Genomic DNA, 24,474 nt, shown 5'->3' on the forward strand with positions numbered 1-24,474 from the left:
TTGAGCATAGGAAGTTCCATCTCAACATGAGGAGGAACCTCTTTACTTTGAGGGTGGCAGAGCACTCGAACAGGATGCCCAGAGAGGTGGTGGAGTCTCCGTCTCTGGAGACATTCAAAACCCACTTGGACGCGTTCCTGTGCAACCTGCTCTGGGTGACCCTGCTCTGGCAGGGGGTTGGACTAGATGATCTCCAGAGGTCCCTTCCAACCAACCTCTATCATTCTGTGATTCTGTGATATTTTCTGTGCACTCGGAAATATTTTCTCGTCCCCTAAAGGCAACCCTGTGCTCTGATAGTGACACTTTTGTTGGAGAATGAGAAGGCTTAAAAACTGGCTCATACTGCGCGCTTTTTTAATCACGGCCTTCTCAGATAAATGAATCACCTTTCGTTAATTGCTCGTGGAGGAAGAAGCAGTCATGACAGTGCTTATAAAAGATGCAGTTTGCTTTTGCTCAGGATGCTGAAGTTAGGGAGAGAATTCCAGGCAAACATCTGTGCTACGTTAAGGTTATTCAGAGCAAAGCTTATCAAGCTTAATGTATTTGCTACCAAATTTTAGTGAGTAAACATGAGACATACTGCTCCCACCCAGGAACAGATGTGGTTGTTTTGGTATAGCTTTGATGCCTGCTCCAAGATGGATCTGATGACCAGTGTTTAAAAATCAGCACCCTCCCATCCTCCAAACCTCCAGATGTGAGAGCCTGTGCTGCAACTCCCGCTGAAGGAGATCAGAGAGGGGTGATGGTGTGCTGAGGTCAGAAAAGGGATGTGAAGGCGCTGAAGGAGAGCACCAAGAGTGGTCTAGTCTATGAGTGCTGAGGGATGATGCTACAAGTGGCAATTAATTCCATTTAATCTTATTTTTAAGATAGTTTTCTCTATGCATCGTGAAACTCTCTCATCATCCTGTTGTTTAGGTTTCTCTGTGAGCTGGTGGTGGCCAGCATGTTTCAAAATAGCCGGTTTCACAAAGCTGTGCTGATTGCCAAGTCCAACCTCATGCTGTTGCGGAGAGAAGGGCGACTAGACTTCCAGCCCCAGCAAACACACAGGTCCCCTCTCGGGTGCTTGCCCTGCTGGGAGGCCATTCACCTCCCTCCCCGACCAGAAACTGCCCCACTTTCAGTTTTAACTTATGGGCTGTTTAGTAGCTTGAGGGGTTTTTTTTGTGAGCGCTATGGGTTTATTTTTTCCCATCTGCCATTCACCATCCTGATGCTGTTACAGCAAAAGCTTCTCTCCCGTCTCGTGCTTTCGTTTTAAGATGCATCAGCCAAGTGCTGCTAGTCTGCCGCTTTCCTTACTCTTTTTTATTTTATTTATTAAATTTGTATCACGGAAGAACATTTTGATCTTTGTTCTTTATTTTTATTTGCATGATCTAATTCAGCTTGACTTTGGCAATTTCTCTGTTACCCCTTTGCTTCCTGACCTCCGTGACACAGCTGCCTTTGCTGAGCAGCCCTTCCTTTCCATTCCTCGCAGGCACTCTGCTTAATCCTAAAATCCCTTTTTTGGTGATCGTTTCTCCAGTTAGATTGGGAATCATTCCCACATTGTCTCCCCCACATGACTTGGGGTTATAAGTACCAACTCTCTTTTTTTTTTTTTTCCATCTTTGCCATAAAGATATTCTAAACTTCTTACAAGTGTGTCCTTGAGCACTTCAGTCCATTTGACTTCCATGCTGAGTTCCTTTGATTCCTCAAAGTGTATGGGAAATTGAAACCATGAATTTCTGTGTTTCACTTCAGAGTACTCTTCTACCTAAGCCACCTCTCCATGTTTACGATCGCCTCCGGAGTTATTTTCTGTGAGCACTTACAGCTACTTGCAGTGTCTAAATTAGTATTGCCCTTTTCTAGTTCAGCAGCTGGAGGATTACAACTGCTGTCTGCTGCTTCCAGGAATATCTGTGGTCAGCTCTTAACGTTAATAGTAGGTTCTTCAGTTGAGTATTTTGGGAAGTTACAGTCCCACAGTATGATAAGCCCTGTTAGCACTTTTATCTTGCTGTGGACTTTGCAATTGACGCTGCACTCCCATGCAAACTCTGTAGGGTGTAGGACAACCCATGTCGTTGTCCCTCCTTCCCCCAAGGAGCATGGACCCCATAGCATCATAGGCCAGCCATGACTGCCATCCTCCTGAGTTTCTTCTCCTTCTGCTTCCTGACTTTTCCATTGCATTGCCCTGGCTCCCCGTATCAGTATGTTAATCCTTGATCTTGTTTCTTACTCATCAGCTGTGAATTTCTGGCTAATTATCTACCATCCTATCTGACTGCTGCTATTGATGTTAATACGCTCTTTTTTCTCCTGAGTTTGGATGATATTATGTGCTTTTTTGTCCACATTTACCAATCCCCCTGTCTGTTTATTAAAACCAGATGTGGGAATTAACTGATTTTCCTGATTATCCTCTCTCTAGAGTTTTTTTTTTTTTTCTTTAGTTTAAAACTCTCAGCTGTGCCTGCTGTGATCACAGAAGGACATCTTTCATCCACGGAGAAACGTCCTTTTTCCATTAATGCCTTCTGGTGGTGGAACACCCTAAAACTTCCCTTGCCATGTCAGTTCTTGAACCATATGGATGACATTAACTTGTAATGGCTTTTCCTTCCTTTTGTAGCGTGGAAAGGAAGTCCCCGGGGATGATGCTCAGAGGCTAAGCCTGGTCTCCTCAGGCTCTCTCTATAGCCTAGAGGGAGGTAGGCACCACCAGGGAGCATCTAAAACAGGCTCCTGTTCCAAATTGCCTTCCTAGTCTACTTCTCCCACTGGCAGAGCGACTGTCCTCATCTGGGCTAAATTTAGTCCTGAGCGTTGTTCATGCCTGTGGTTGAGTTCTCCGTCTGCACCCTGAGAGCACGCGCACTTCATCCCTTACTGGAAGGCCAAAGATAAAGCTCTCAGGGAACAAGAAACAAGAATACTCTTAACAATAAGGACCAAATAAAGCGGTGTAAGGAAACAGAGAGCTGAGGACAATACAGTTGAGCAGCCGGGGACATGGGATGGAAAAGGAGGTGGAGAAGCAGAGTATGATGGAGAAAAGTCAGGCCTCCAACACGTGAGCTGTGGCCTTGCAATCCGAAGCAGTTGAAAGACTTTCATGGTGCAAAGACATCTTGCAGCATCTCTCCAGCAGGAAGAACGAGTCCAGATTGCTGTGTCTACAGAGAGCAATTGTTTTATTTCCCATTACAAGGGTAGACACAAAATCAGATTTCCACTCTGAGTTGTCTTATATTTTTAGCCTGTGATTGGATTGCAAATGCACACTGGATATTTACATTTCTGGAAGCAGGCTCTGGTGCTGTCTTCTTAACCAGGATCCAAGTTAATTTGCTGAGCTTCCAGATGGGAGCCATTCGTTTCTCTATTACAAATTTGCAGGAATGCTTAATTTAATCTAGATTTTCTAGCTCAGTAGTTTGCCTATTCTAACATTCAAGCGTTTTCCTTACCTCCCCTTCTGCTTTTTTTTTTTTTTTTTTTTTTCCCCCTTCCCCTTGAGCTGAATTATCCACTTGTGCAGAATAAAGAAAATGGGTTTTGCAGAAGGAGCCACCTGTCTGTCATCCATCCTGTGTGGAAGCAGATTGTCCTTCCATCTCCTTTGGGAAGTTTCCTAAGAGGGGACTAAGTGCAAGGCATAGCTGGTAGAGCCTCTTAGCCCCATTTCACTGGGTTTGTTGAGGGTTATTAAATTTTCCTAGCTTCTTTGTTTTAAACTATTTAATGACCACCTTATTCTGGTCTAGTACATGCGTTGAATAAAGATGTTGAACTACTGGCTCTTTCTCTGTTGTGGGTAGATAAGGATATTTGCAGGAGGCGGCTCATAATTTTCCTTAGCAACATTAAGCCTCCAGTGCATTCAGTGACTTGTGATTGTATTATAGCCATTTCTTTAATGAAATTTTAAACTACATGTCTCTTTACAATCACTTCTGCCTGGGGTTCTTAGATAGCCCTGCAAACACTATGTATATCATTGCCGTGGCGTGCCGTGCGTACTGAAGAAGCAGACGGGGTGCAGACAGGTGAGGTTAGCTCACGGGCCAGCCCCTTTCTTCAGTTCTGCATTTTCCATAACAGTCAAGGCTGTGGTAGGAAAAAATGATGCATCATGGTTTCGCTGCTTTAGTTTCAGAATGAGTGGATTGAACCAGTTTGAGGTCAACTTTGTTGTTTCTTCTTCTTGTGTTATGAATTCCCAGCACTCCCAATAGCCAAACCTCATCCCAGAAAAAGAAGTGCTGCATGGAGAGACTGTATCCCTAAGCCCTGGAGACATAGAGTGTCTGGAGCGACAGGCACACCTGAGAGCTTGTCCTGAGCAAGTCGAGTCAGTGACCTGCAAAATTTATCACATGAACGAGCAGTTACAATTGTCCTGCTAATTCTTGTGTTGCCTGTGGTTGTGCAGCAGTTGAAGGAAGCTGGGGTTGGTGGGGAATCACAGAATCATAGAATTGTCTAGGTTGGAAGGGACCTTTAAGATCATTGAGTCCAACCATCAACCTAACACTGCCCAAACCATGACTACACCGTGTCCCTCAGCACCACATTTACCCATCTTTTAAATACCTCCAGGGATGGTGATTCCACCACTTCCCTGGGCAGCATGTTGCAATGCTTGGCAACCCGTAAGATACATGTCCTGCTTCATTCCTTGCTCAGGATTGTTGCCTGTGAGGGAGTGATTCTGGGGGTGATGTGATGAGGTACAGGAAGACATCTTTTTGTTCTGTGTCTGTACAACAAATGTACCTCCTGGTCTGTGACTCAGGCCCCAGTGTTTCAGGGTGACGTTTTCAGCCAGGTGATGCTCAACCCTTGCAATGGTGGAGCAAAGTAGAGTATTTGGCTATGTAGTCAAGAGACTCTGACTGCTCACTTCTGGTATAATAGTCTTTGGTGCTTTTTCATTTTGGGGATGAAAGTATCAATAGCGGGTTTTTTCCCAGAGCAGATGAGTAGACAGGTTTTGGAGTACTTTAGCAGGTGATGGAAGTGGTGGGGGCTCAGCTATGGGAGGTGGATGGTGGAGATGAAGCAGACGGGAAGGCAGGCACGGGCTTGGCAGTGCAGCTTAGCCCTAGGACCGAGAATCTTATACGTGCCCGAAGGTGCAAGGCACAAGCTGGACCTGATTCTCGGCACCACTGGCAGGCTGTGAAACTCCGCAAAGGTCGTGTGGTAGAAATGAGACACCAAAAGATTATTTGGCTAACAGTACACAGGTCAGCATCATAGGTTAACAGACGGTAAACCAGACAGGGTGGGAAATTATTTGAAATTATATAAATGGTACAATCGTATATATTTTATCAGACCATTGTGTTCTGTCTCTCATTTCTCAAAGAAACAGCCGTGGTACTAGAAACAGAAGCTTCTGTAATGTGGCCGTGAGATAAGCTTGTTACATCGAAACGCTCAGCCTGGAAGTTTTCTCCCTGTCTTGCTGTGCGTGCAAACTTGGTAAGATCCTTGAGGAATTTCTCACGGTATTCCTCCTGCCTTAGCGTGACCAGGACACTGAACACATGGGATTACCCCCATGCTCCCCCAACTTGCAGCACCCCACGGTATGTACATGTTGTGAAAATTGCTCATCGAGGCTGCCCTGCAGCAGCCGGAGCTGGTTCGGGCTACCCAGCAAATCCTATTAAGTCAGGAGTGTCAATACAATGTGTACAACTTTGGTTCGGGGCGGGGGGGAGCTATTTATAGCTGCAGTAAGAGTATTGTGTGTGCAGGGCTTTTCTTTCACACCTAATCGGGGAGCTTGGCAGATTCGCCATCCCCTTTACCTGCTCAGACAGACCTCTGAGAGCACCAGCGTCTTGGCTGGAAATCCTGGTCATCTTCTAAGGCCTTCTGAGGGCCATCATGGAGCAGGAGGTTGTGATTTCCTGCTGCCTTTCTGTATGGCATCTCCTCCTCTCCTGGCTCACAGGGTTCAGTGGTTCGGCTTTTGAAGCTCGTCACCACGAGCACTGTGGTGGGAAGGAGGAGGGAGGCCATATATGTGTCAGCAATGTCATTAAACTTCTCAAGCTCTTCTCAGTGATGAGTGAGCTTTCTAAAGTGCTTTGGGGTAAAATGCATAGGATTTGGAGTTTGGAGGGACCGAGGAACCAAATGTGGCAGAGCTGCAGGGGCAGGGTAGTAAGGAGATGTGCTTCATCTTCATGGGAAGGATGATTTACGCACCCTGTCGGCAATGTCAGTTCATGGATTTTGGGGTCTGGCTAGGTAGATAGGAAGGACTCACCTATAAGAAGTTTCCAGTGGTGGAACAAGGACCTCCTTTGTCAGTGTGTGTTCTCAGTCTGGTTTTAGGCTTTGGCATTTGGCAAGCACACTAATGGTATGTCAAGGAATTGCCACTAATTTAGTTTTAAGATGACACAGCGTTAGTGGAGCAGAAACAGCAAAAGACCAGCGAGAACATGTTCCTTCCCACAGCTGGCCCGGGCTGGGGTCCCCCCACCGCCACAAACCCCCCGGGATCCTGCCACAAAGTGCGACCAAATGTGTTAATAAAGCGTACGAGCTTTCTGCACGCTTACTGCATTACGTCGGGTGAGTTGATTATAGGGACTGTTGATTTTATGGGGTTTTTATATTCTTATTGGGAGCCATTTGTCAGTCTGCACAGAAATCTGATTAGCTGAGAATTGCTAGCTCTCTGGTATATGTTGACCTATAAAGCCAAGGATGCAGCAATAAACACAGTCCATTAGGCTGCTGGAGAAGTCTGTGGGCTTCTTTGGAGGTTGGAAAGGAGAGGTCCTGACACAGAGGGCCTTTCCCTTGGGAACTTGCCCGTGTTTGGCGCAGGGAGTCTGTGCCAGCATCCCTTGGGGGGGAGGGCTGGCAGCCCGTTTCACCCCACTGCTGCTGCACTCCGCTGCTGGAAATCTGGGGTCTGGCTGTCGGTGGGCCTCTGTGCCCACCCTGGTGGTGAGCTGAGAAGGGGCTGCCGTACTACGGGTGGTCTCGTATGGAAAGGGACCAGGATGCTGGTGTTACTGCAGCCACAAATCCGCCCCGTCGGCAAAGCGGTGCGGCAAAGCCGCGGGAAGGGGAAGATGCTGCTTCTGTAGACGGAGGGAATAAGGAATTGTAGCTGACTGTGGTGCTTCTGCGATGCTTCCTAGAAGTAAGCACGCTGCTCCTCGCAGAGTGCGGTTCGTTAGTTAAGTAGGTTTAAATTGAAGTCTCCTTCAGGGTACGGCAGCACAGCATAAGGCTTCCGCATCGCCCAGCAAATGCACCTCCCCATCGCCTCGCATAAAATAACTTTCAGGTTTTAAGGAAAGGGATACTTAAACTTGGCACCAGGCACCTCCGTGTGTTGCCAGAGGGTGTTGAATGGTCACTGCACATGGTTAGATAAAGCACGGACAAGGTGAGTAATGACACCTGCAGCCTCGCAGTGTTATTTTTGTGAAATATCTCCAATATAGCAAAAGCCCAGGGCTCTTATCACTGATACCCTCTTCTTTTTTCTTTAATTTTTTGTTAACAGTGTAGGAAAAACTTTTGGCAATAAGGCAAGCAGAGGCTGTGGAAAGCTTTGCCGTCGGTGGCAGTGCGTTCAGGATGCCGCTGCCAGCATCGCGCAGGGTGAGGTGGGTTTGGGGCAGCGGCACGGTGCTACACTCACGTCCCCATCCTGGCATCCCTGAAAGAGGCTAAGCCTCCATCCAGGACAGGATAAAGGTATATTTTTAACAGGTTTTGACGGGACAAGTTCAGCTGTTTGGTCAAGGTGTATCTGGGCTGGAGCGTGCCTGAACAGCGTGTCAGCGTGCAGCCTGCCCCAGTCCCCAATGGTCGTCCCAATACATTGACCTGTTTTGAAGACCCAGTCTGGCTGGTTGCGACGGGCCAAGAGGGCAAAGTAAGAGTGAAGCAAGGGGTGGTTGTTAGCTAATGTAATCTGCTGTCCTAAAGCCAGCCTGCGTCTTACCATGTGGTAGTTGGGTTGGACTGGGAAAAGATGTTCCGCGTCAGCTCTGCTTCTTAAAACGCACAAAAATATTTGCCAGCCTTTCCAAAAGAATTTTGAATTAATTAAGGTATCTGCAAGGCTGCATTGAGTCTGTTTTTTATCCTAGTGTAGAGGTGGTTGGAGTGACCCAACTGTCTTAGCTTCCACCTTTTTATATTCACGAACATCTTCTTGTTGTTGAGGTTGTGAAGCAAAGCTGGTGTCTTCAAGTCTCGTAGTGCTTGAAGCTGTCCAGTCCATCCCTGCCCTGCTGTGCAATAGCGTACCCACCAGGTTTTTCTTGTCTTGGAGGTAGAAATCAGCGGTGAGATACTAAAACTGAAGCAGACACCTTCTTAATGATTTCAAGTGCCTGTGTTTTATTTTTTCAAGTTTGCTTTCATCCAAGTGATGGCTTACACTTGTTGTCCAAGCAGTGTGGTATCCAGCAAGTAGTGAGGGGATTTTTCTGCCTGGGATGAGGCATCGCTGGTGAGGTCAGGGTGGTGCGGAGTTGGCGTGGCATTTACAAACAATCATTCATAAAACCAGTGCTGTGATTAATTAGGGTTTTCAGAGCTCTGAAACAGTCATTTCTATATTAATAATGTTCCCGTCTCATGTTCCCCTGATGTGGGGTTTCCCTTTGAACAGAGGTTGAAACAGGTAATTTTGCCATTAGAGCCTGAATACGTGCCACACCAGGCTGTGGGCATAAATTGGGTCTTGTGTAAATGTGTTTGCTCCTGGAAGGTTTTCTTCCCTTTGATGCAGAAGTCTTGCTGCTGTAGGTGTAGATATGTGTATGCTGACCTAGTGCCCCCCCTTTTTTTTTTTTTAAAGAAAGAACTGTGAATTTCCAATAGATGCATTTTGGAAAAACAGGGAGTCTTTCAACTTTTTACCTTTATTTTGCCTTTGAGGGAAACTACGTGCTGTAACAGAAGTTCCCACGCTGAATGGGAATGGGCGGTCTCCTCCTAGCTCCCAAAATTCAACCTGGGGAACTGTAGACTGCAAAACCATCAATGACTTGGAAACCCTTTCTACCTGCCTGCGCCTCTGAAACTAAAGTTTAGGGCTTCTCTTGAGATCCCATATCTTCTTTAACTGAAATACTCAAAGATACTAGTGATAGTGACTAGAATGTGATATCTGAGGCGCTGCAGAAGAGAAGTAACAGCCAACTCCCGGGTAGCAGGGATTCAGAACTGCGTTTCAAATGGTGGGAAGGGACAAATAATCCCATGCTAGCTCTACTTTCCCTGAAATGTCTGCAGCAAAGCTTTGGAGGTGTGAGTTACATCTTCTGCCAGTGCTCCTGGATGTCCTGAGCCTGGATGGTTTTTGGGGAGAAGGGAAAGGGGAGACAAGCTGAGCCACTTGCTTACTTTTATGCTGTAGCCATGCTAAGGGCATGTTCCCTCTTCCAGCTGTTTCTTGAGGCTTTGCCTGCTTCGCAGAAAGACTTAATTCACTCTTTGAGAGACTCTTATTTTGCCCGTGTAGGACTGGGGATAACGGAAACGATGGGGATAATGGAAATGTATGGGGTGATACGGTGACGTCTGTTCCCCACCATCGCCCAGGAATTTATGAGTGTCGGAAGGATGTAAAATGTAAAACCCATCGCTGGGCGGAGTGAGGGTGAACGTGTGGTTTATGCATGTGTTTTCGCTTCGTATTCAAGAAGAACAAAAAAAAAAAAAAAAAAAAAGAAATCATCTAAAAATAAACTGCCGGCTCGCCTCTGCTTCCTGGTTCGCGCGGGGCTGTGTGCAGCGGAGCAGCCGGAGGGATGGGGCGGCCGGAGAACCCCCCGCCTGAGCCCGGGGTGGCCGGGGGGATGAGGTGAGGGGACAAGCTGGGGGCAGCCAGCACCCCCTCGGGCAGCCAGCGGGAAGTGGGGCTGGATGCAGCTGGAGGTACGTAGGCACCCTGTGGGTGTCTGTCCCGTGTCGGGGGGCTGCGTGAAGTCCCTCTGCGAACACACTCATGGTGTGAGTGTGTAAGTCCTCCACCAGTCCCGAGCGTGTGAGTTTTGGTGACGAGGGAGGTGGCTGGCTTTGGCCCCTGAATCCTAGAGAGTGGTGGAGAGGTCTGGAGTGGAAGCAGCAGCTCCGGGTGAGACGGGTGAGCAAGCAGAGCCAACAGTGAAGCCATCAAAAATGTGTGATGTAACGGCAGCCTCGCGTGTCGGTGCAGTGGGGTGGTGTTACGGTGGTGTAACCGGCACCGAAACTGGGCTCGAGAGCCACCGGGACACTGTGCCATGGCACTCGGGAGCTTTGCTCTCGGGGCGGGGGGGAGCGGTGTGGCACTGGGGGGGTTTGCTGAGCCGGTGCCGGCAGAGCTGCGGCATTAAGGATGCTACGACATTTCCTAATGTATTGCCTTTTTTTTTTTTTTGGGAAAATCCAATGATATCTTGCAGGGGATGTACAGGCAATTAAAATACTGTTCCTAATACTAAAGTGTTTACGAAGAAGCTGACAAAGGCAATAGGAAGTTGCGTAGTTTTCTCTGCTCTTTACAGGCAGGATTGAAACTCCCCTAGCTTGTGGTCAGCAAGATATTGCAGAGCCTGGTTCTGCCCTGAGCTGCCAGAGGGGATCTTTACTTTCTTCTCCGTGTGAGCTAAATCCATTTTACTCCATAAACCTCCATGAAACTTGTTTTTATCTCCATGAACCTGCCTCGCTTGTCTCAAATCCAGAAGCTGATGATTTGGAAAGATTTCTTTCCAAAGGACAGAATATGGACGTGGACCTGTTGGAGAGGGTCCAGAGGAGGGCCACGAAAATGATCCGAGGGTGGAGCACCTCTCCTATGAAGACAGGCTGAGAGAGTTGGGGCTGTTCAGCCTGGAGAAGAGAAGGCTCCGGGAAGACCTTATTGCAGCCTTCCAGTACCTGAAGGGGGCCTTCAGGTACTGAAGGGCCTTCAGGGGAAAGCTGGGGAAGAACTCTTTATGAAGGAGTGTAGTGATAGGATGAGGGGTAACAGTTTTAGACTGAAAGTGAGTAGATTCAGATTAGATATTAGGAAGAAATTATTTCCTGTGAGGGTGGTGAGGCACTGGCACATGTTGCCCAGGGAAGTTGTGGAGGCCTCATCCCTGGAGTTGTTCAAGGCCAGGCTGGATGGGGCTTTGAGCAACCTGATCTGGTTGAAAATGTCCCTGCTTACTGCAGGGGGGTTGGACTAGATGACCTTTAAAGGTCCCTTCCAACCCAACACATTCTATGATTCTCTGAAAGTCTTTCTCAGTTTTATTGGTGATTTCTCCTCATCAGTCCTACCGACATATATATCAGCTGTATTTATACTTTACGGCATGTTAGTTCCCAGAGGTTTAACAACCTCCTGGAAAAATTTGCACTGAGCAGTAAAGCAGCCTGATGGGGGAATTGGTGGCCCCAGTCCTTTGTGATCTCAGTTTTCTGGGGGAAAAACACATTTTCTGCACTTAAGGCAGTGGGCTGGCAGAGCTGCACCAGGGAGGTACAGGCTTGTCAAGGAGGGGCGTTGCCCAGCTGGGGCGGCTGACAAGAGGCATCTGGCGTTTTAAGAGCATTAGTGGATGATGGTTATTATATCTGTATGTAAAAGGCACTTTAAAAAGTGCCTGGAGAGGTTGCAGATTGCCCATCTAACTGGTGAAGCATCTGAATAGCAGAGCTGCATAGAGGAGCATCTTGCCCTACTTGGGGCTTTCTGAGCAGGGATAAAGTTGATGGATGCAGTTTAGTTTCCGGATGACTGTAGGCAGTTTTGCACAAGGAATCATGAAGGGAGTAACTGTGGGTGGAAAGGGAAGCATGGCTGATGTGGCGGAGCAGGGCTGTGATGAGAATCACGATCTGGGTTTCTTTCCACCTTTTTTCCCCCGAAGAAAGCCCAAGCCCTGGTGGCTCTGTCTCTGCTGCGTGGCCCCGTGCTTCGTGGAGCTGCTGCAGCCACCTGGGAGGATGCTCTGGGCTGTCGCTGGATACGAGAGCAGCCGGGGGGGACGGACTTAAGTGGTGGCACCAGGGCCGGGTGTTTAATGAGGGCTGCCATCCTGTCGTCCTTGCTGGTGCCACAGCCTGGGGATGGCTAGCGTCTTCTTATTCACTGTGAGTTATTCATCTGCTTGGTTTTTCTCTGTGGGGGAAGAACTGGTTATAGTGCAGGGATGCTCTTGGGTGTATCTGGCGGTTTCAACTCGCCTTGGATTTTGTGACTAATTGCTGCGGCGCTCAAATTCAGTGTCTGAAGGCAGCACCGCAGTCACGCGAGGCGCTTGGGAGGGGACTACAGTGATTTTTCTATTTAGCTTCTCTGAACGTTTCTTTTCATCTGGCCAGTTTGTCCAGTTTTGTTGTTGCTTGGTTGGGTTTTTCATATTTTGAGGTGTGCATGTGGTTTTTTGGTTATTAAAGAAAAGATGAAATAATAGCTCCTTGCCTCTTTAATGTAATGCAATTAGATGGAGGAGCGAGCGATTCTGGCTAAAGCTGTGACAAAGAATAATTTTAACTGCTGTTATATGAAAAATCTTCCTTTTTCTGCTTTTATGATGATGACCGCCCATTTGTATTTTAGCATCTGTTCCTGTAAGAATGTGGAAGGAAATGAACTGGCTCAGCAGAAACTGAAACCCAAACTAATCTCATGCTGGAGTAAGTGCTCAATAGTCTCATTGTCCGTGGGCACTTCGGCAGCAAACGCAGAAGGAAAAAAAAAAAAAAGAAATAAATCAGCATTAAAAACCAGAATAGATGGCAGAGAAAGCATCAAAGCCCTTTTGTTGTTTTCCCCAGCACCCTGCAGGCTCCACATGTGTGCCCGGCAAGCCCCAAGCTCGGCAGCAAGCCGCCAGGGGCTTTGCCGGGTGCTGGGCACGGGGTCCCAACGCCGGTGGTGCCGGAGCGCAGGATCACCATCATCATCATCACCGATGAGGCGACTGGCTCCTGCCAAAGCTCTTTATGAGCTTTCCGAGGCTGGCTGCCGTGCATCCCCCTGAGTCCGCCTGTCCTTTCACCCCGCACTTCCCCACTTGCATAACTGACTTAGGCATTACCCTCCCTGCTCTCCCTGCCCTGTCCTCCACACTTGTGCATCGCTTGGCCTCTTGGTTTCGATAAATAACTTCCCAGCCAAGTCGCTCCTCTAGGTGAGGCTGGGAGTGTTTTGAAGCAGAAGACACTAAGTTTACATTCTTCCCTATTTAATTTTGCAGACCTGTTTCATACCTAAACTCACTGGGATTATTTACCAAAAGTATGTGGCGAATAATAATTCTCATTTTAAAAAAAATCCCAGTAGCTCGTGAACTCTTGATGCTTTCTCCAGTCAGAAACTGAAAGTGGAATCGATTGTGTTTTTTAATTACTTTATCAGACTGAGAGAAACGTAGAGATTAGTAGAGCATAAACAGAAAGAAGCAAAACAGCTCTCAAGTGCTTTAATGATCTGAGTAGCCGATTTGTTTAGTATGAGTTGTCACTGAGCCTTCAGTTTGTTGCTTAGGATTTTAGTTTGTTAAATAAAAATAAATAAGGCATGGAAATGGAGTTTCAGGAAACTGTGGTCCGGCGTAGCTTGCATACATTCTTCAGTCCCACATGCAAGATTGCTTGGTCCATGCTGGCATTCCCTGACTGGGCTTTTCCTTGCAAGGTGTTGTCATGTATTTTAACTTATTAATGCAGTAGACAGTGGGATTGAGAGCGTCCTTGGACAGTTTGTGGATGACACTGAGCCAACTGGTGCAGTGGATACATTTGAGGGAAGGGATGTCATCCAGAGAGAGGGACCTTGAGAGGCTGGAGGAGTGGGCCCATGTGAACCCCATGTTCAACAAGGCCAAGAACAAGGTCCTGCACCTGGGTCAGGGCAACCCCCAATAACAATACAGACTGGGGCATGGATGGATTGAGAAGGACTTGGGGATATTGGTGGACAAAATATTGGACACGAGCCGGCAACATGTGCTTGCAGCCCAGAAACCCGGTTGTGTCATGGGTTGCAGAAGAAGAAGCGTGGTCGAGGGAGGTGATTCTGCCCCTCTACTCTGCTCTGGTGAGACCCCACCTGAAGTACTGCCCAACTTTGAAGCCCTTAGCACAGGAAAGACATGGATCTGTTGGAGCTGGTCCAGAGGAGGGCCACGAGAACGATCAGAGGGCTGGAGCATCTCTCCTATGAGGACAGGCTGAGAGAGTTGGGGTTGTTCAGCTTGGAGAAGAGAAAGCTCTGAGGAGACCTTATAGCGGCCTTTCGATACATAAAGGGGGCTCATAAAACAGATTGAGAAAGACTTCTTACCAGGGCCTGTAGTGACAGGGTAAGGGGCAATGGTTTTAGACTGAAAGAAGGTAGGTTTAGATTGCATGTAAGAAATAAGTTCTTTACTCGGTGTGGTGAGACACTGGAAAAGGCTGCCCAGAGAAGCTGTGGATGTCCCATCCCTGGAGGTGCTCAAAGCCAGGTCGAATGGGGCTTTGAGCAAGCCAGTCTACTGGAAGATGTCCCTGTTCATTGCAGGGGGGTTGGACTAGATGATCTTTTAAAGGTCCCTTTCAACTCAAGCCATTCTGTGATTCTTTGATCATTCCTGTGAGATCTGGTGCCAAAATCTGCATTTGTTTACTGGCAAAGGCTGATATTTATACTGTAGTTGAACAACTGCTGGCACTGCTGCTTGATGAAGGTAAGCAAAATTCCTGTGTCCGAGCGGATAAAGTGTTTTTCAAGGTTAAGACGTGAGACATCTAATATCTTCAGTCAGAGTAAATCTAATGATATTTTATGGTCTGGGAGGCAATGGTAGGAAAGAGTTCTGTAAAGTTTTGAAGGAGAGGAAGTAGATACTTTTTTTTTTTAGGCTTGCCAAGTGTTGCCATTTGCCAGGCAGCTCCTCTTTATCCCCGATCCCTGTCCTTGGACCTTCCCAGGACTGATCTGAAAGGACCTTCCACTTCATCAATGCAGGGTGATGTTTGCTGTGGCAAGATGTGTTTCTCCAGCCGGCTGCTTGGCAAAGCAGGGAAGTCCCATCAGCTGCCTTTCTACTTAAATTATCCATTTTTTGGCACAGCGACAGGCTCTTTATAGCCCTGTACGTGGTGCCTGGCACGGTGGAGGCCAGATCTCAGCTGCCACTTCTCTGCATCACAGCGGGAGCCCTCCAGCATCCCGCTTTTGGGCTGGGGCAGCCGCCAGCAGATGCGATTCCCCTCGCCGAGCCGGAGCAGCGGGCTTCGCCGCTGGTTAACTTTAACATGTGCCAGCCTAAGATGTGCTCTTAGGAAAGACACGGTAGCTCCCACTGCTTGTACGGATGCTTGAAACCAGGCTACTCGTGTTAGACGTAGCGTGGGCTGGATGGAGCCTGTGCCTGCCGTGGTTTTCCCTGGGAAAGCTGCAGCCTTGGAAATGCTGTCTGCAAGGGCGGTGTCAAAAAATTGGATGTGTTTTCGTGGAGTTATTTGTGGGTAAAGAGTGGTGCTCTGTTGTTGAGGGGCTCTGTAAGCTCTGCCTGCGGTGGCAGCCCCTGTGGCTTCATGGTGCAGCCTAGAGAAACCTGCCGCCGCAGCTCCCCTCCCTGCCACAAAGAGACATTTTCAGTCAAGAAACAGTCTCTTTTCATAGGAAAAGTTGATCTGGGGGATTTCTGCATACACACGCGGCATGCATGCTGAGCCATGTAGGGGTTTGAAGCTTTTTCACGACTTGTGTTTCGGCAGCGACGGGCCATTGGAGCGAGCGCTCGGCTGAGCTTGGCCAAAGCTACCTGCGTGCCCCAGCGTCCATCTAAACGCTGTTACGACACAGTATCAAGTTTTGGTACATGAACAAACTCATGGTATTTTTGCATGGTTTCTCCCCATCCATGCCTTTTGCATGGCGACCCAATCCAGGGTGCCCTGTCTGGTTTGCAGGGGGTCCTGCCGCATTGCCCCAAGGCAGGGGCTGCTTGGAGGTAGAGGAGGAGTTGTGCCAGACTGCTGCAGTTCCCCCCAGGGGGTAAAGCAGCAAAGGGCATGCTTCTCTTGATGTCAGGAAAAAAACAAAACAAAACAAAACCAAAAAAAGTGCTTTTCTCAGTGGCAAATCTCTCATTCAGTGCAAGCACCGTGTGTCTGTAAGCATGCACGAACACATCTTTGCTGAACCGCTTCCCTGCCCCGAAGGCGGATCCTGAGGCTCCCCGCGCTCTGAGGGAGCTGCCACCCGCTCATAGCGTTCAGGGGTATTTTCAGTCACCTTTCTCACTGCTACGGTAAAGGGGCAATTTTTTTAATTTATTTTCAGGGCAAACTGCCTAATGGCCTTTCTGTTTGTTACAGCTGTTCCTCTCATAGGCCAGATATGAATCTCCCCCTTTAGGAGGAAAAAAAACCCAACAGCTGGATTATGGATAAAATACGGATATATGTCTGTAAGAAGCTTCACTTGCTGAAAATATTTTCTGGTACACAGATCTTAATGAATAGTAAATAGGGAGTGATTGTGGTCTCCCCTAGTTAAGTCTGTGGTTAGATTTGTTTGGTTGGTTGGTTTTGTACAAGCCTGCCGTTTTGTTTATAAAACAAATACACCGTTATTCCCGGCTCTCCCACTGCATGGGTGGTAGAAGTCATCCTCCTTGGTTGCCTGACACTTATAGTTGGAGAAGAAACTGGAAAATCCTTCTGTGACGTGCACCACTAGGTTTTATGTGTGGAGATATTCCAGAAACATGGTAGATCCCTTATTTCTTAATGTTGTTTCTTCACTGAGCTTCACATCTCTTCCATTAGACCTTATCAGCGGATGGGTTTTAAAGCTCCACATTTGGGAGTGCACAGATCAGATATCTGATGCCATGACATTGCCGTTTGTCATTAACGTGAAAGGAGATCAGGACGTGGTTCTGAGCGAGCTGGTTAACCCTGGGGATGGAAGTCACAGAAAAGGCAAGAAATGCAGGGGGAGTCCATCTCTGAAGGGGGGAGAAGCTGCTCATCTGGAAGTGCAGAGAAGAGCTCGGGCAGAGCAGAGCACAGATTGACCCAGGGCACTGAGGTGAAAAGACAAATCCCTTTCTTGGATGTGTTCCCAGCGCAGATAAGGAAATTCGGAGTCACTGCAGGCGCGAGCGAGACCTCATCCAAGGTGGTGCAGTGTAGTCCTGGTGGCCAGGAGTCGGGGGTCTGTCACTGCACCAAGCACAGGGGAGGATTTCTACAACGCGGGGAGAGGAAAATGTGTGTCTGAGAGGGGGTGAGAAGAGCCTGCTCAGTTACGCCAGGAAAGCCAAGGCTGATGTGAGAGTGATGGCTCTCTATACCTGTGTGTAACAGAGGGGAAGTTCTAGAGAAGATCATGTTAGGACCAGAGCAAATGCTGTAACCAGCACTGAACACATTTGGGCTGGAAGTTAGAAGGTGATTTTGAGCTGTTAGGGGAATCAGGCCCGTGACTGGGCCCTTGCTGGCTTTTGGGATGAAGCTCAAGAAGGAAGTCAATGAGTGATGCTACATCTGCCATACCAGGGGCCAAACCTGGTGAGCTGGGTGGTCCCTTCCCCTGTTGAATCCCCACTGAGAGCTCAGCAGAGCGAGGGGAGTTGCCAGCACCATTAGTTTGGTCTTGTCGGTTATATGAGGAGGGGTAGAGCTTGTCTGGCTTTATGCACGTGGCCGTTGTGTCTCAGCAAGAAGCAGGAAAAATGTGTAATGCAGGGGGACAGCCAGGGCTTTCCAGTGCCGCTGGTACCCTGGTGTGACAGACGAGCTCTTGTTGAGCGTGAGCTCCCCTAACACTTAACTAAACATCCAAACACGCATCTATGTGATGCTTTAAGGGCCTCAGTGTGACCGTATTTCCAAGAGGAGCAGCTCGTCCTTAGGAATATTGAAAATAATGAGTATTGACTGCATTAAAGTGCGAGTATATTGAGATACATCCACCTTGGCATAGCTCTGTACGGAAGCCATTAAGACAAAGCGGAGTAACAGAAGCTTATAGGACACTGAGATGGTTTGGAAGCAACAAGCAAAAGAGAAATAACCTGTAACAGCTGAACGGCATTTGCAGGAACGGTGGTGTTCAGCGGTTTTGCTTCAGTGCATGCCCATGGTGGATATGCCGCCGCTGCAGGGCTGGCACTCGGGCAGGTCTGCCCCTGTCACCCCTGGCTGCGAATTCAGTGTCACCACGGCCTGTTTTTTATTGCACTTTGCCTAATTTCAGCCCAACAAAGCCGCCTTCTCACAGCCGAGTGCTCACCATATTGCCATAATATGAATTAGTAGAGATAACCCGGGAGTTTTATAACAACAGTACATTTACTGAGCGCATTTTATTGTCCAGTGAACCCAGAACCTGGCAGATAATTGCTATGAGAAAAGGTTTTGACTCTTTCACTCCCTTGTAAAACCGGGGAGGAGCTGATAACTTTATCTCTCCCGGTTTTGGACCAAGCGCAGTTTCGATGGCTATCTCGGCAAGTCAAAACCACAGACGTCTGTTCCAAACCGGTGGGTAATTGCTTTGTGCAAAGCCATTCCTGAGCTAATTTTTTTTCCTCCAGGAAGGTGCAGTTTATTTATTCAATCCCGTTTCAAAGCAATGCCATTTCTTACCAGAGACCGTAGCAGAAATGTGTGCACAACCTGGTTCTTTCTGATCTGCCTGTATCTTCATTTTTGTTTTGAGAATATAATTTGAAGTATATTTTTCCACACTGCTTTGCTTCTTAATCTGTCTAGCCTGATGTTTTCCAAACCTGTGCTTTCCTTCCTTCTCTCCCTTATTTTCCATTATTAAATCTTCCAGCCCGTTGAAAATATCTGAGATGTAGATTTAAGCAACTTTGGCGCAGCACAAAGTCATCTTCTCTTGGGCTAATAGGCAATGGGTGCTCCAGCGCACTAAGGATGGGTTGAAAAGCAGCAAACAGGCCTCCTCCCGCGGTCCGACACTCAGGGCAGCGTTCTCCGCAGGTGAGAGGTGTGACAACTGAGTATGCACATTAAAATGGACAGATAAGACAACGGATGCAGTACTCTACAGAGGAAAGATCTGGGTGGTCTGCAAATATGTATTACTGTATTTAAGGTCTGATTCTCTTACATCCAAGCAAAGTAAATATCCCATCGGTATTCATTAGGAGTGGGTTTTTTTTCAGTTAATGCCAGTTATTTATTTGCTTATCATTACCGTTGCCCAGCCTACATGGGTTCCTGGCTCCAATATTCATGGTCTACACGTGGGACAATGCGAAAGGCAGGAGCGAGGCAAGGGGGGAAGGTCCAGTGTGGCTGCAGAGGTGAGGAGGGAGGGAAGGAGCTGGAAGAGATGGATGGAGAAGGTTGAGTGCCTCCGTCCATCAGAATAAAGGGGCTGCTGCAGCCCTATAGGCCAAGTGAGAAAGGGCTAAAAGGTAAATGGGGCTGAGAAATAGCCCCCCGTGATGTGGAGATGGCATTGCAAAGCGTAAAATTAGCTTCTTGATTTTCCTATTTCAGCAAAGGATGTTTTCGGGGGACAAGTCTGGCTCTGCACCTTTGGTGGGGCAGCTGAGAGTCCTGTCCTGGGCTTTCCACGGGCTTTTTTGTCTGGATGGCGCTGGTCACCATGGGACTGTGGGCAGCCCAGCCATCCCCTTCCCAACAACATTGTGGGAATCGCTGTGGGGTGGCCACATCCCATGGGAGACCCCCGTCAGCCTTCAGCTGGGTCCCAGCCAGATAGGACTTTCTTCCAGCGGCAACCCTTTTGGTCTTCAGCAGAGCTTGGGAGAAAGGTTATTTAAAGCCCTTGCTTGTCCTTTCTGTGGAATATAGGAAGTAGGAAGTGCTTCCTCCCTGTAGATCTCTATCCGAAGCTTTTGTCCGCTTCCTTACAGTCCCACCCTGCTTGGAGTTGCTCCAAAATCCAGCAGGCCAGGGCAGTGCGCCATTGTTCAACGGGGTCATCCTCAGCTGCGGCTCCTCTCCTTTACCAGAACAGAAGGTTTTGGCACCAAAATGCCGAAGAGCACTGTTCTGGGCTGGGCTATGAGATATATAAATGCTCATCTGCCCTCCCTACCCCACCACCCCTCCTACAGTAGGAAATGTTGGTGCTGCAGAAAGGAAATACAGGGGATGACCTTCCTTTGAGAGCCCGATTGATGCTTGCTGCTGCGTTTGAGTTGTGAAACTTAAGGGAAGTCTCAAGCTAAATCTGACAAGTCATGATCTCTCTGATAGAGGGTCAAGAAGCTAAAAAAAACCCCATTAACCGCAAATATATGAGGGCCTGAAATGCTTTTAAGGTACTGCCTACTCTCTTCAGAGCATGGGAGGAAAATGTGGGACTATTTCTGTTGTGCTGGGTGTATCTCAGGAAAGTCCAGCAGCAGAAACATGCCTGTGTTTGTAGAGGGGAGAGAGAAGAGCCTGAATGGAGGCTCAGCCAGGGCAGAGCATCACCTGGAGGATCTACCTGGTGTCTCCACGGTCTAGACTGCCTTCAGCTGAGGAGATAAAGCTTCACTTTCCTTTGGCAGGAACCTCTTCCCTGATGCCAATGTGACTCCAAACATCAGTTTTGGAGCTGACTCCCCTGACCCTGAAGGTGGTACGTTCGCTGGCCTTCCCTTTTCAACATACGTACTGCCAACAAAAAGCTGTTAGCAGGCTTCAAGGCAAAGGGAAGTGGCCTCGCTGTTATGTGCTGAAACATGATGTCTGCACACCTCAGGAGAAAGCATCACTTCAGAAACTTTCAATTAGTGCCCCATCCTCCACCAGCGTAGCCCTCTTTTAACCACTGCCACCTCCTTTAAACACTTTTTTCCTGTTCCTCTGAAAAGGAAAAAATAAATGATGAATTATTGTGTTGACGTTACGCAAATGTTACGCTTACGGAAAGGTCTTGTTGACATGGTTTCTCACACAGGATACCTTCTCCTTGTGCAGAAAAGTTGCTGAAAATTTCCAGGAAAACAGATACGTTGTCCCTGGGGAAGGGAGATTAAAAAAAAATGACAGCCTGCTGGCTAGCATGGATCTTGGTTTGTGAAAGATGCAGAAGTTGATGAAAGCGCTGGATTGTTTTCTGTAGCCCTGTTAGAAGTGGAGCTGTCTGGTCGTTGATACCAAGTATAGCTTAGGGTCTCTTCAGAAACCAGAGTAATAAATGAAAAGATCAAAAAGTGGCTGAGGTCAGTATCCTGGCACGGCCGGACCCAGAAGAGCTTATCTGTCCATCGCCTGATGTGTTAAAACCTTACTGATTATGTGGTTTTGGTTTTTTTTTTTGCCTTTGCTAAAACAAAGTTCATGAAGATAGTGCCATCTGAAAGAGAGACCTTAAGGTGGTATCAGGAGTGGGTTTTCTCCCTCGTCCCCTTCTCCCCTCATGAATGTCCACCTTCAATGTTGCTGTTGAAAGAAGACACTCATTTCCTGTTTTTCCATTCGAGACCTTCACCAATGTGGCACCGAGGTGGTAGGACAGGATGTGCCCCATGTGTGGTCTCAGGTGGAGGTCAGCTCTTCTCAGCCCATGCCTGTTGGGGTGCTTCCTGCTTCAAACCCATCGCGTCTCCTTCCTGTTACCGTACCCAGTTAGGGAGGAAAATACACCCATTTGGCCACTACTGGCATCACTTAGATAAAATTTAAAATTCAGCGTGATTTGATTTTCCATTTGCAGTCTTACCAAGCCTGCTGACAGAGGCTCAGCTCCAGGCAGCCCTCACCCGCAGCGCTCGGAAAAGCACATTTGGTGTGGATGACGCTGGGGATGGAGCCCTGTGGTGGAGGTTAATGAAAAAAGTGATGTCTTGAGTGCAGATTGCATGGTTTGGTTCTGAGATGATTTGCATTCGAGTGTTGAATGCCGCACAGAAGTGCCAGAGGAGAGAGAGGATTTTCACAGGGCTGTTTTTGGTGCCCCTAAAAATGTCGTTGTGTGTCTGGGTCAGGGGGTCTTCAGCTGTCTCCTCTGATGTGGAGCACTCCCCTTTCTCCGAGACAGACAGTCATATTGCTCTTCTGCATAATTTATAGTGAACGTGCTTATAAGAAAATCATACTGTGAAGTGTTCAGGATTAATGAAAGTTGCAGCTACTTAGCGCATGGGCTGGGACTGGAGGTGTCCTGCTGTGCTGCTGCCATCAGCCGCTGCTTGCCTTGGACTCAGCTGCTGGGGGGGAACGTCCAGCAAGACAGCTCAGCGAAGGGGTATTGACCATTTTTGTACAGATTTTATAGGAACTAGTCACAAAATAATACAATGATGTCTCCTGTTTTCTGGAGATCTTCTCCCATTTTTATTAATGGGAACTGAAGTAAGAGGTAACAGGAGGTATTACTTGCACGGCCAGAAAGGTGGTCTGTCATATCACTGCTGATCAAGCAAGGATGTCCTTCTCGTTTCTGCAACGGGTCTAGAAAACGGCACTTTGTGAGCAGGATCCACCTAACAGGAACACCAACACCCTGCTCATCCCTGCGACCATCGGGTCGAGTTCACACCACTCAGGTGTGCCCACTGCCTTGGGCAAACACCCACGCGTGCCCTTGCACAGGTTGTCCATTGGGAGCCACCAGCCTGGGCATGCCATGGCATGGGCAGACCTTGCCATCCCAGGAGGACAGCAGGATGTTGCCCCAGATGTGTGTCTGCATACCGGCACAGATTTTGCTATAATTCAGTAGAAGGTGTTTGGTGTGGTATCCTCAAGGCATGAAGGCTTGTGGTTGCCCTGATACAAACCTGAGGATGAACCTCCCATCATGTTCCTCGTGTGATGCTCTTGTCCAAGATGTGTGCTGGAGACATGAGTTTCCCAAACATGATAGTAGTCTATGCGCTTTTTTGCTCCTTGATTTTAAAAATAAATTTAAAAAATAATCCCTGTGAGGCTGGTACAGTCACCTGCACCAAGACTTGAGTAATATCTTCAGCTAGCGTAGGGTTTTGGCTGATTCCTACCAGCAGAAGATTTGTTTTTCTGCTGCCTGAATTGCTGCATCCAGCAGAACCAGGTTCCTCCCTTACAGGTGGGATGCTGTTCTCGTGTAGGTATTTTACAGAGTTTTTATTTCATAGGGTTTTTACACCTCTGCAAGAAAAAAAAATAAAAAAAATCTAAATTCTAGGTTTGCTTTTAGATTTTTAACTTCAGCACTTTTTTCATTCAGCAAACAGGAAGATAAAGGTGTGAAACAATTATATTGCTCTCATGAGTGGTTGCCACTGAAGGGGAAAGAGAAGAGTGTTTTGAGAAGAATTTTTGTTTAGTGGGGTGTATTTTACAAGGAAGGTAACCAGTGGCGTTTGCGCTATTTTAAAGTGATGATTTGTGTTTAAAAAAAAAAAAAAAAAAAAAAGTAGCTCATTTAGAAAGCTGGATTAAGAAAATAAATGGATGGATTTATATTAGATTTGAGGGGTTTGGAACAAATAATTGGGTAGTAGTAGAAATTGTTAGCAATAGCTGTGTATTTGGTGCATGAAACTGTTAGTGACAAACAGTGTTTCTCTTGATTGAATTTTTGTCAAAGGTAGGTAGTTGGCGTATCTCCAAAACCACATTTTTAACATCTTTTTACTAAGCATACTTCTGCTAAAGAATGCTTTTTTTTTTTTTAGAAAAAAAAAAAAAAAGTTTCTTTCCACTCTTTGAAAACAAAGCCAACTCTCCTCTCTTCCCTGTTTCACATTAGCTACCTGAAATCCCCTTGATTCCTCCAGTCCCTTTACCTCAGCACAGTACCTGCAGCTGGGGAGGGGAAGGACGTCAGATCTCCGGCCTCTGAGGGTTGATCGTCCTCTGTCACTGTCTCTTTAGCAAGTGTCGTTGTCCCCAAGCTCTCCGTCTTCTCCACCTGAACGGCTCTGATGCTCCGGGGTTTGCTCAGGTGCCGTTGGCTGGCTCTTGATACTGCCGTATTTTGGCTAATTCTTCCAAAATTTAAACTAGCTTCCTTTCTCCCAGGGCTGTGGTTATTCTGTAGAGAATTATTCTGTGATTTACCTTCATCAATTAAATAAATGCATCATATGAAAGTTTTAAAATCCAACGACAAAACAGCCCAACCGTGCTAATTCTGTAGTTTTAATTATATTAAAAATGTAGTAATGGTTGCAATGTTCTCTCTGATTTTCCCGCTCGCATCCGGCACCTTTCCCTGTCCTGCAGGCCTGCATTCACGGAGCTTTATTTAAAATTATATATCACAGTAGTATCTTCAGTGAACATGACGCGAGGTGGGTTTTTCCTCATGCAGCCCAGCCTTCTCAGAAAAAGACCTTGTACGCTAAGCCATTGTGCTGACATGTTTTCCTTGCTCTGTAATATTGTGTAAACAGACTGTAATTTTTTTTTTTAATTTTTTTTTTAAGCCTTGCCAACTTTGCACAGCGTCTGAAGACAAAATAGGGCTGGCTGCTTCTCCCCTGGTTTTGTTAAACAAAAAAA

The 24,474-nt window shown here is 47.4% G+C and overlaps 1 protein-coding gene across 12 annotated transcripts in view; it reads left to right on the plus strand.

The window, feature by feature from the left end:
- HPCAL1 (hippocalcin like 1) overlaps window positions 1–24,474 on the plus strand; it is an 86,021-nt gene that overhangs the window by 48,626 nt on the left and 12,921 nt on the right. Inside the window, exon 1 of one of the 12 annotated variants that reach the window (XM_074581840.1) lies at window positions 9,780–9,945. The exons of 9 other annotated variants lie outside the window; for them this stretch is intronic. The gene's annotated coding sequence lies outside the window, so the exon portion shown is untranslated. Of the gene's footprint in view, window positions 1–9,779; window positions 9,946–11,847; window positions 12,139–24,474 lie in introns of those variants that run through there. 2 more of the 12 variants (XM_074581842.1, XM_074581841.1) reach the window with 2 other exon arrangements.

This window comes from Larus michahellis, chromosome 3 (genome assembly GCF_964199755.1).
Source record: "Larus michahellis chromosome 3, bLarMic1.1, whole genome shotgun sequence".
In the NCBI taxonomy this organism is placed as follows: domain Eukaryota; kingdom Metazoa; phylum Chordata; class Aves; order Charadriiformes; family Laridae; genus Larus; species Larus michahellis.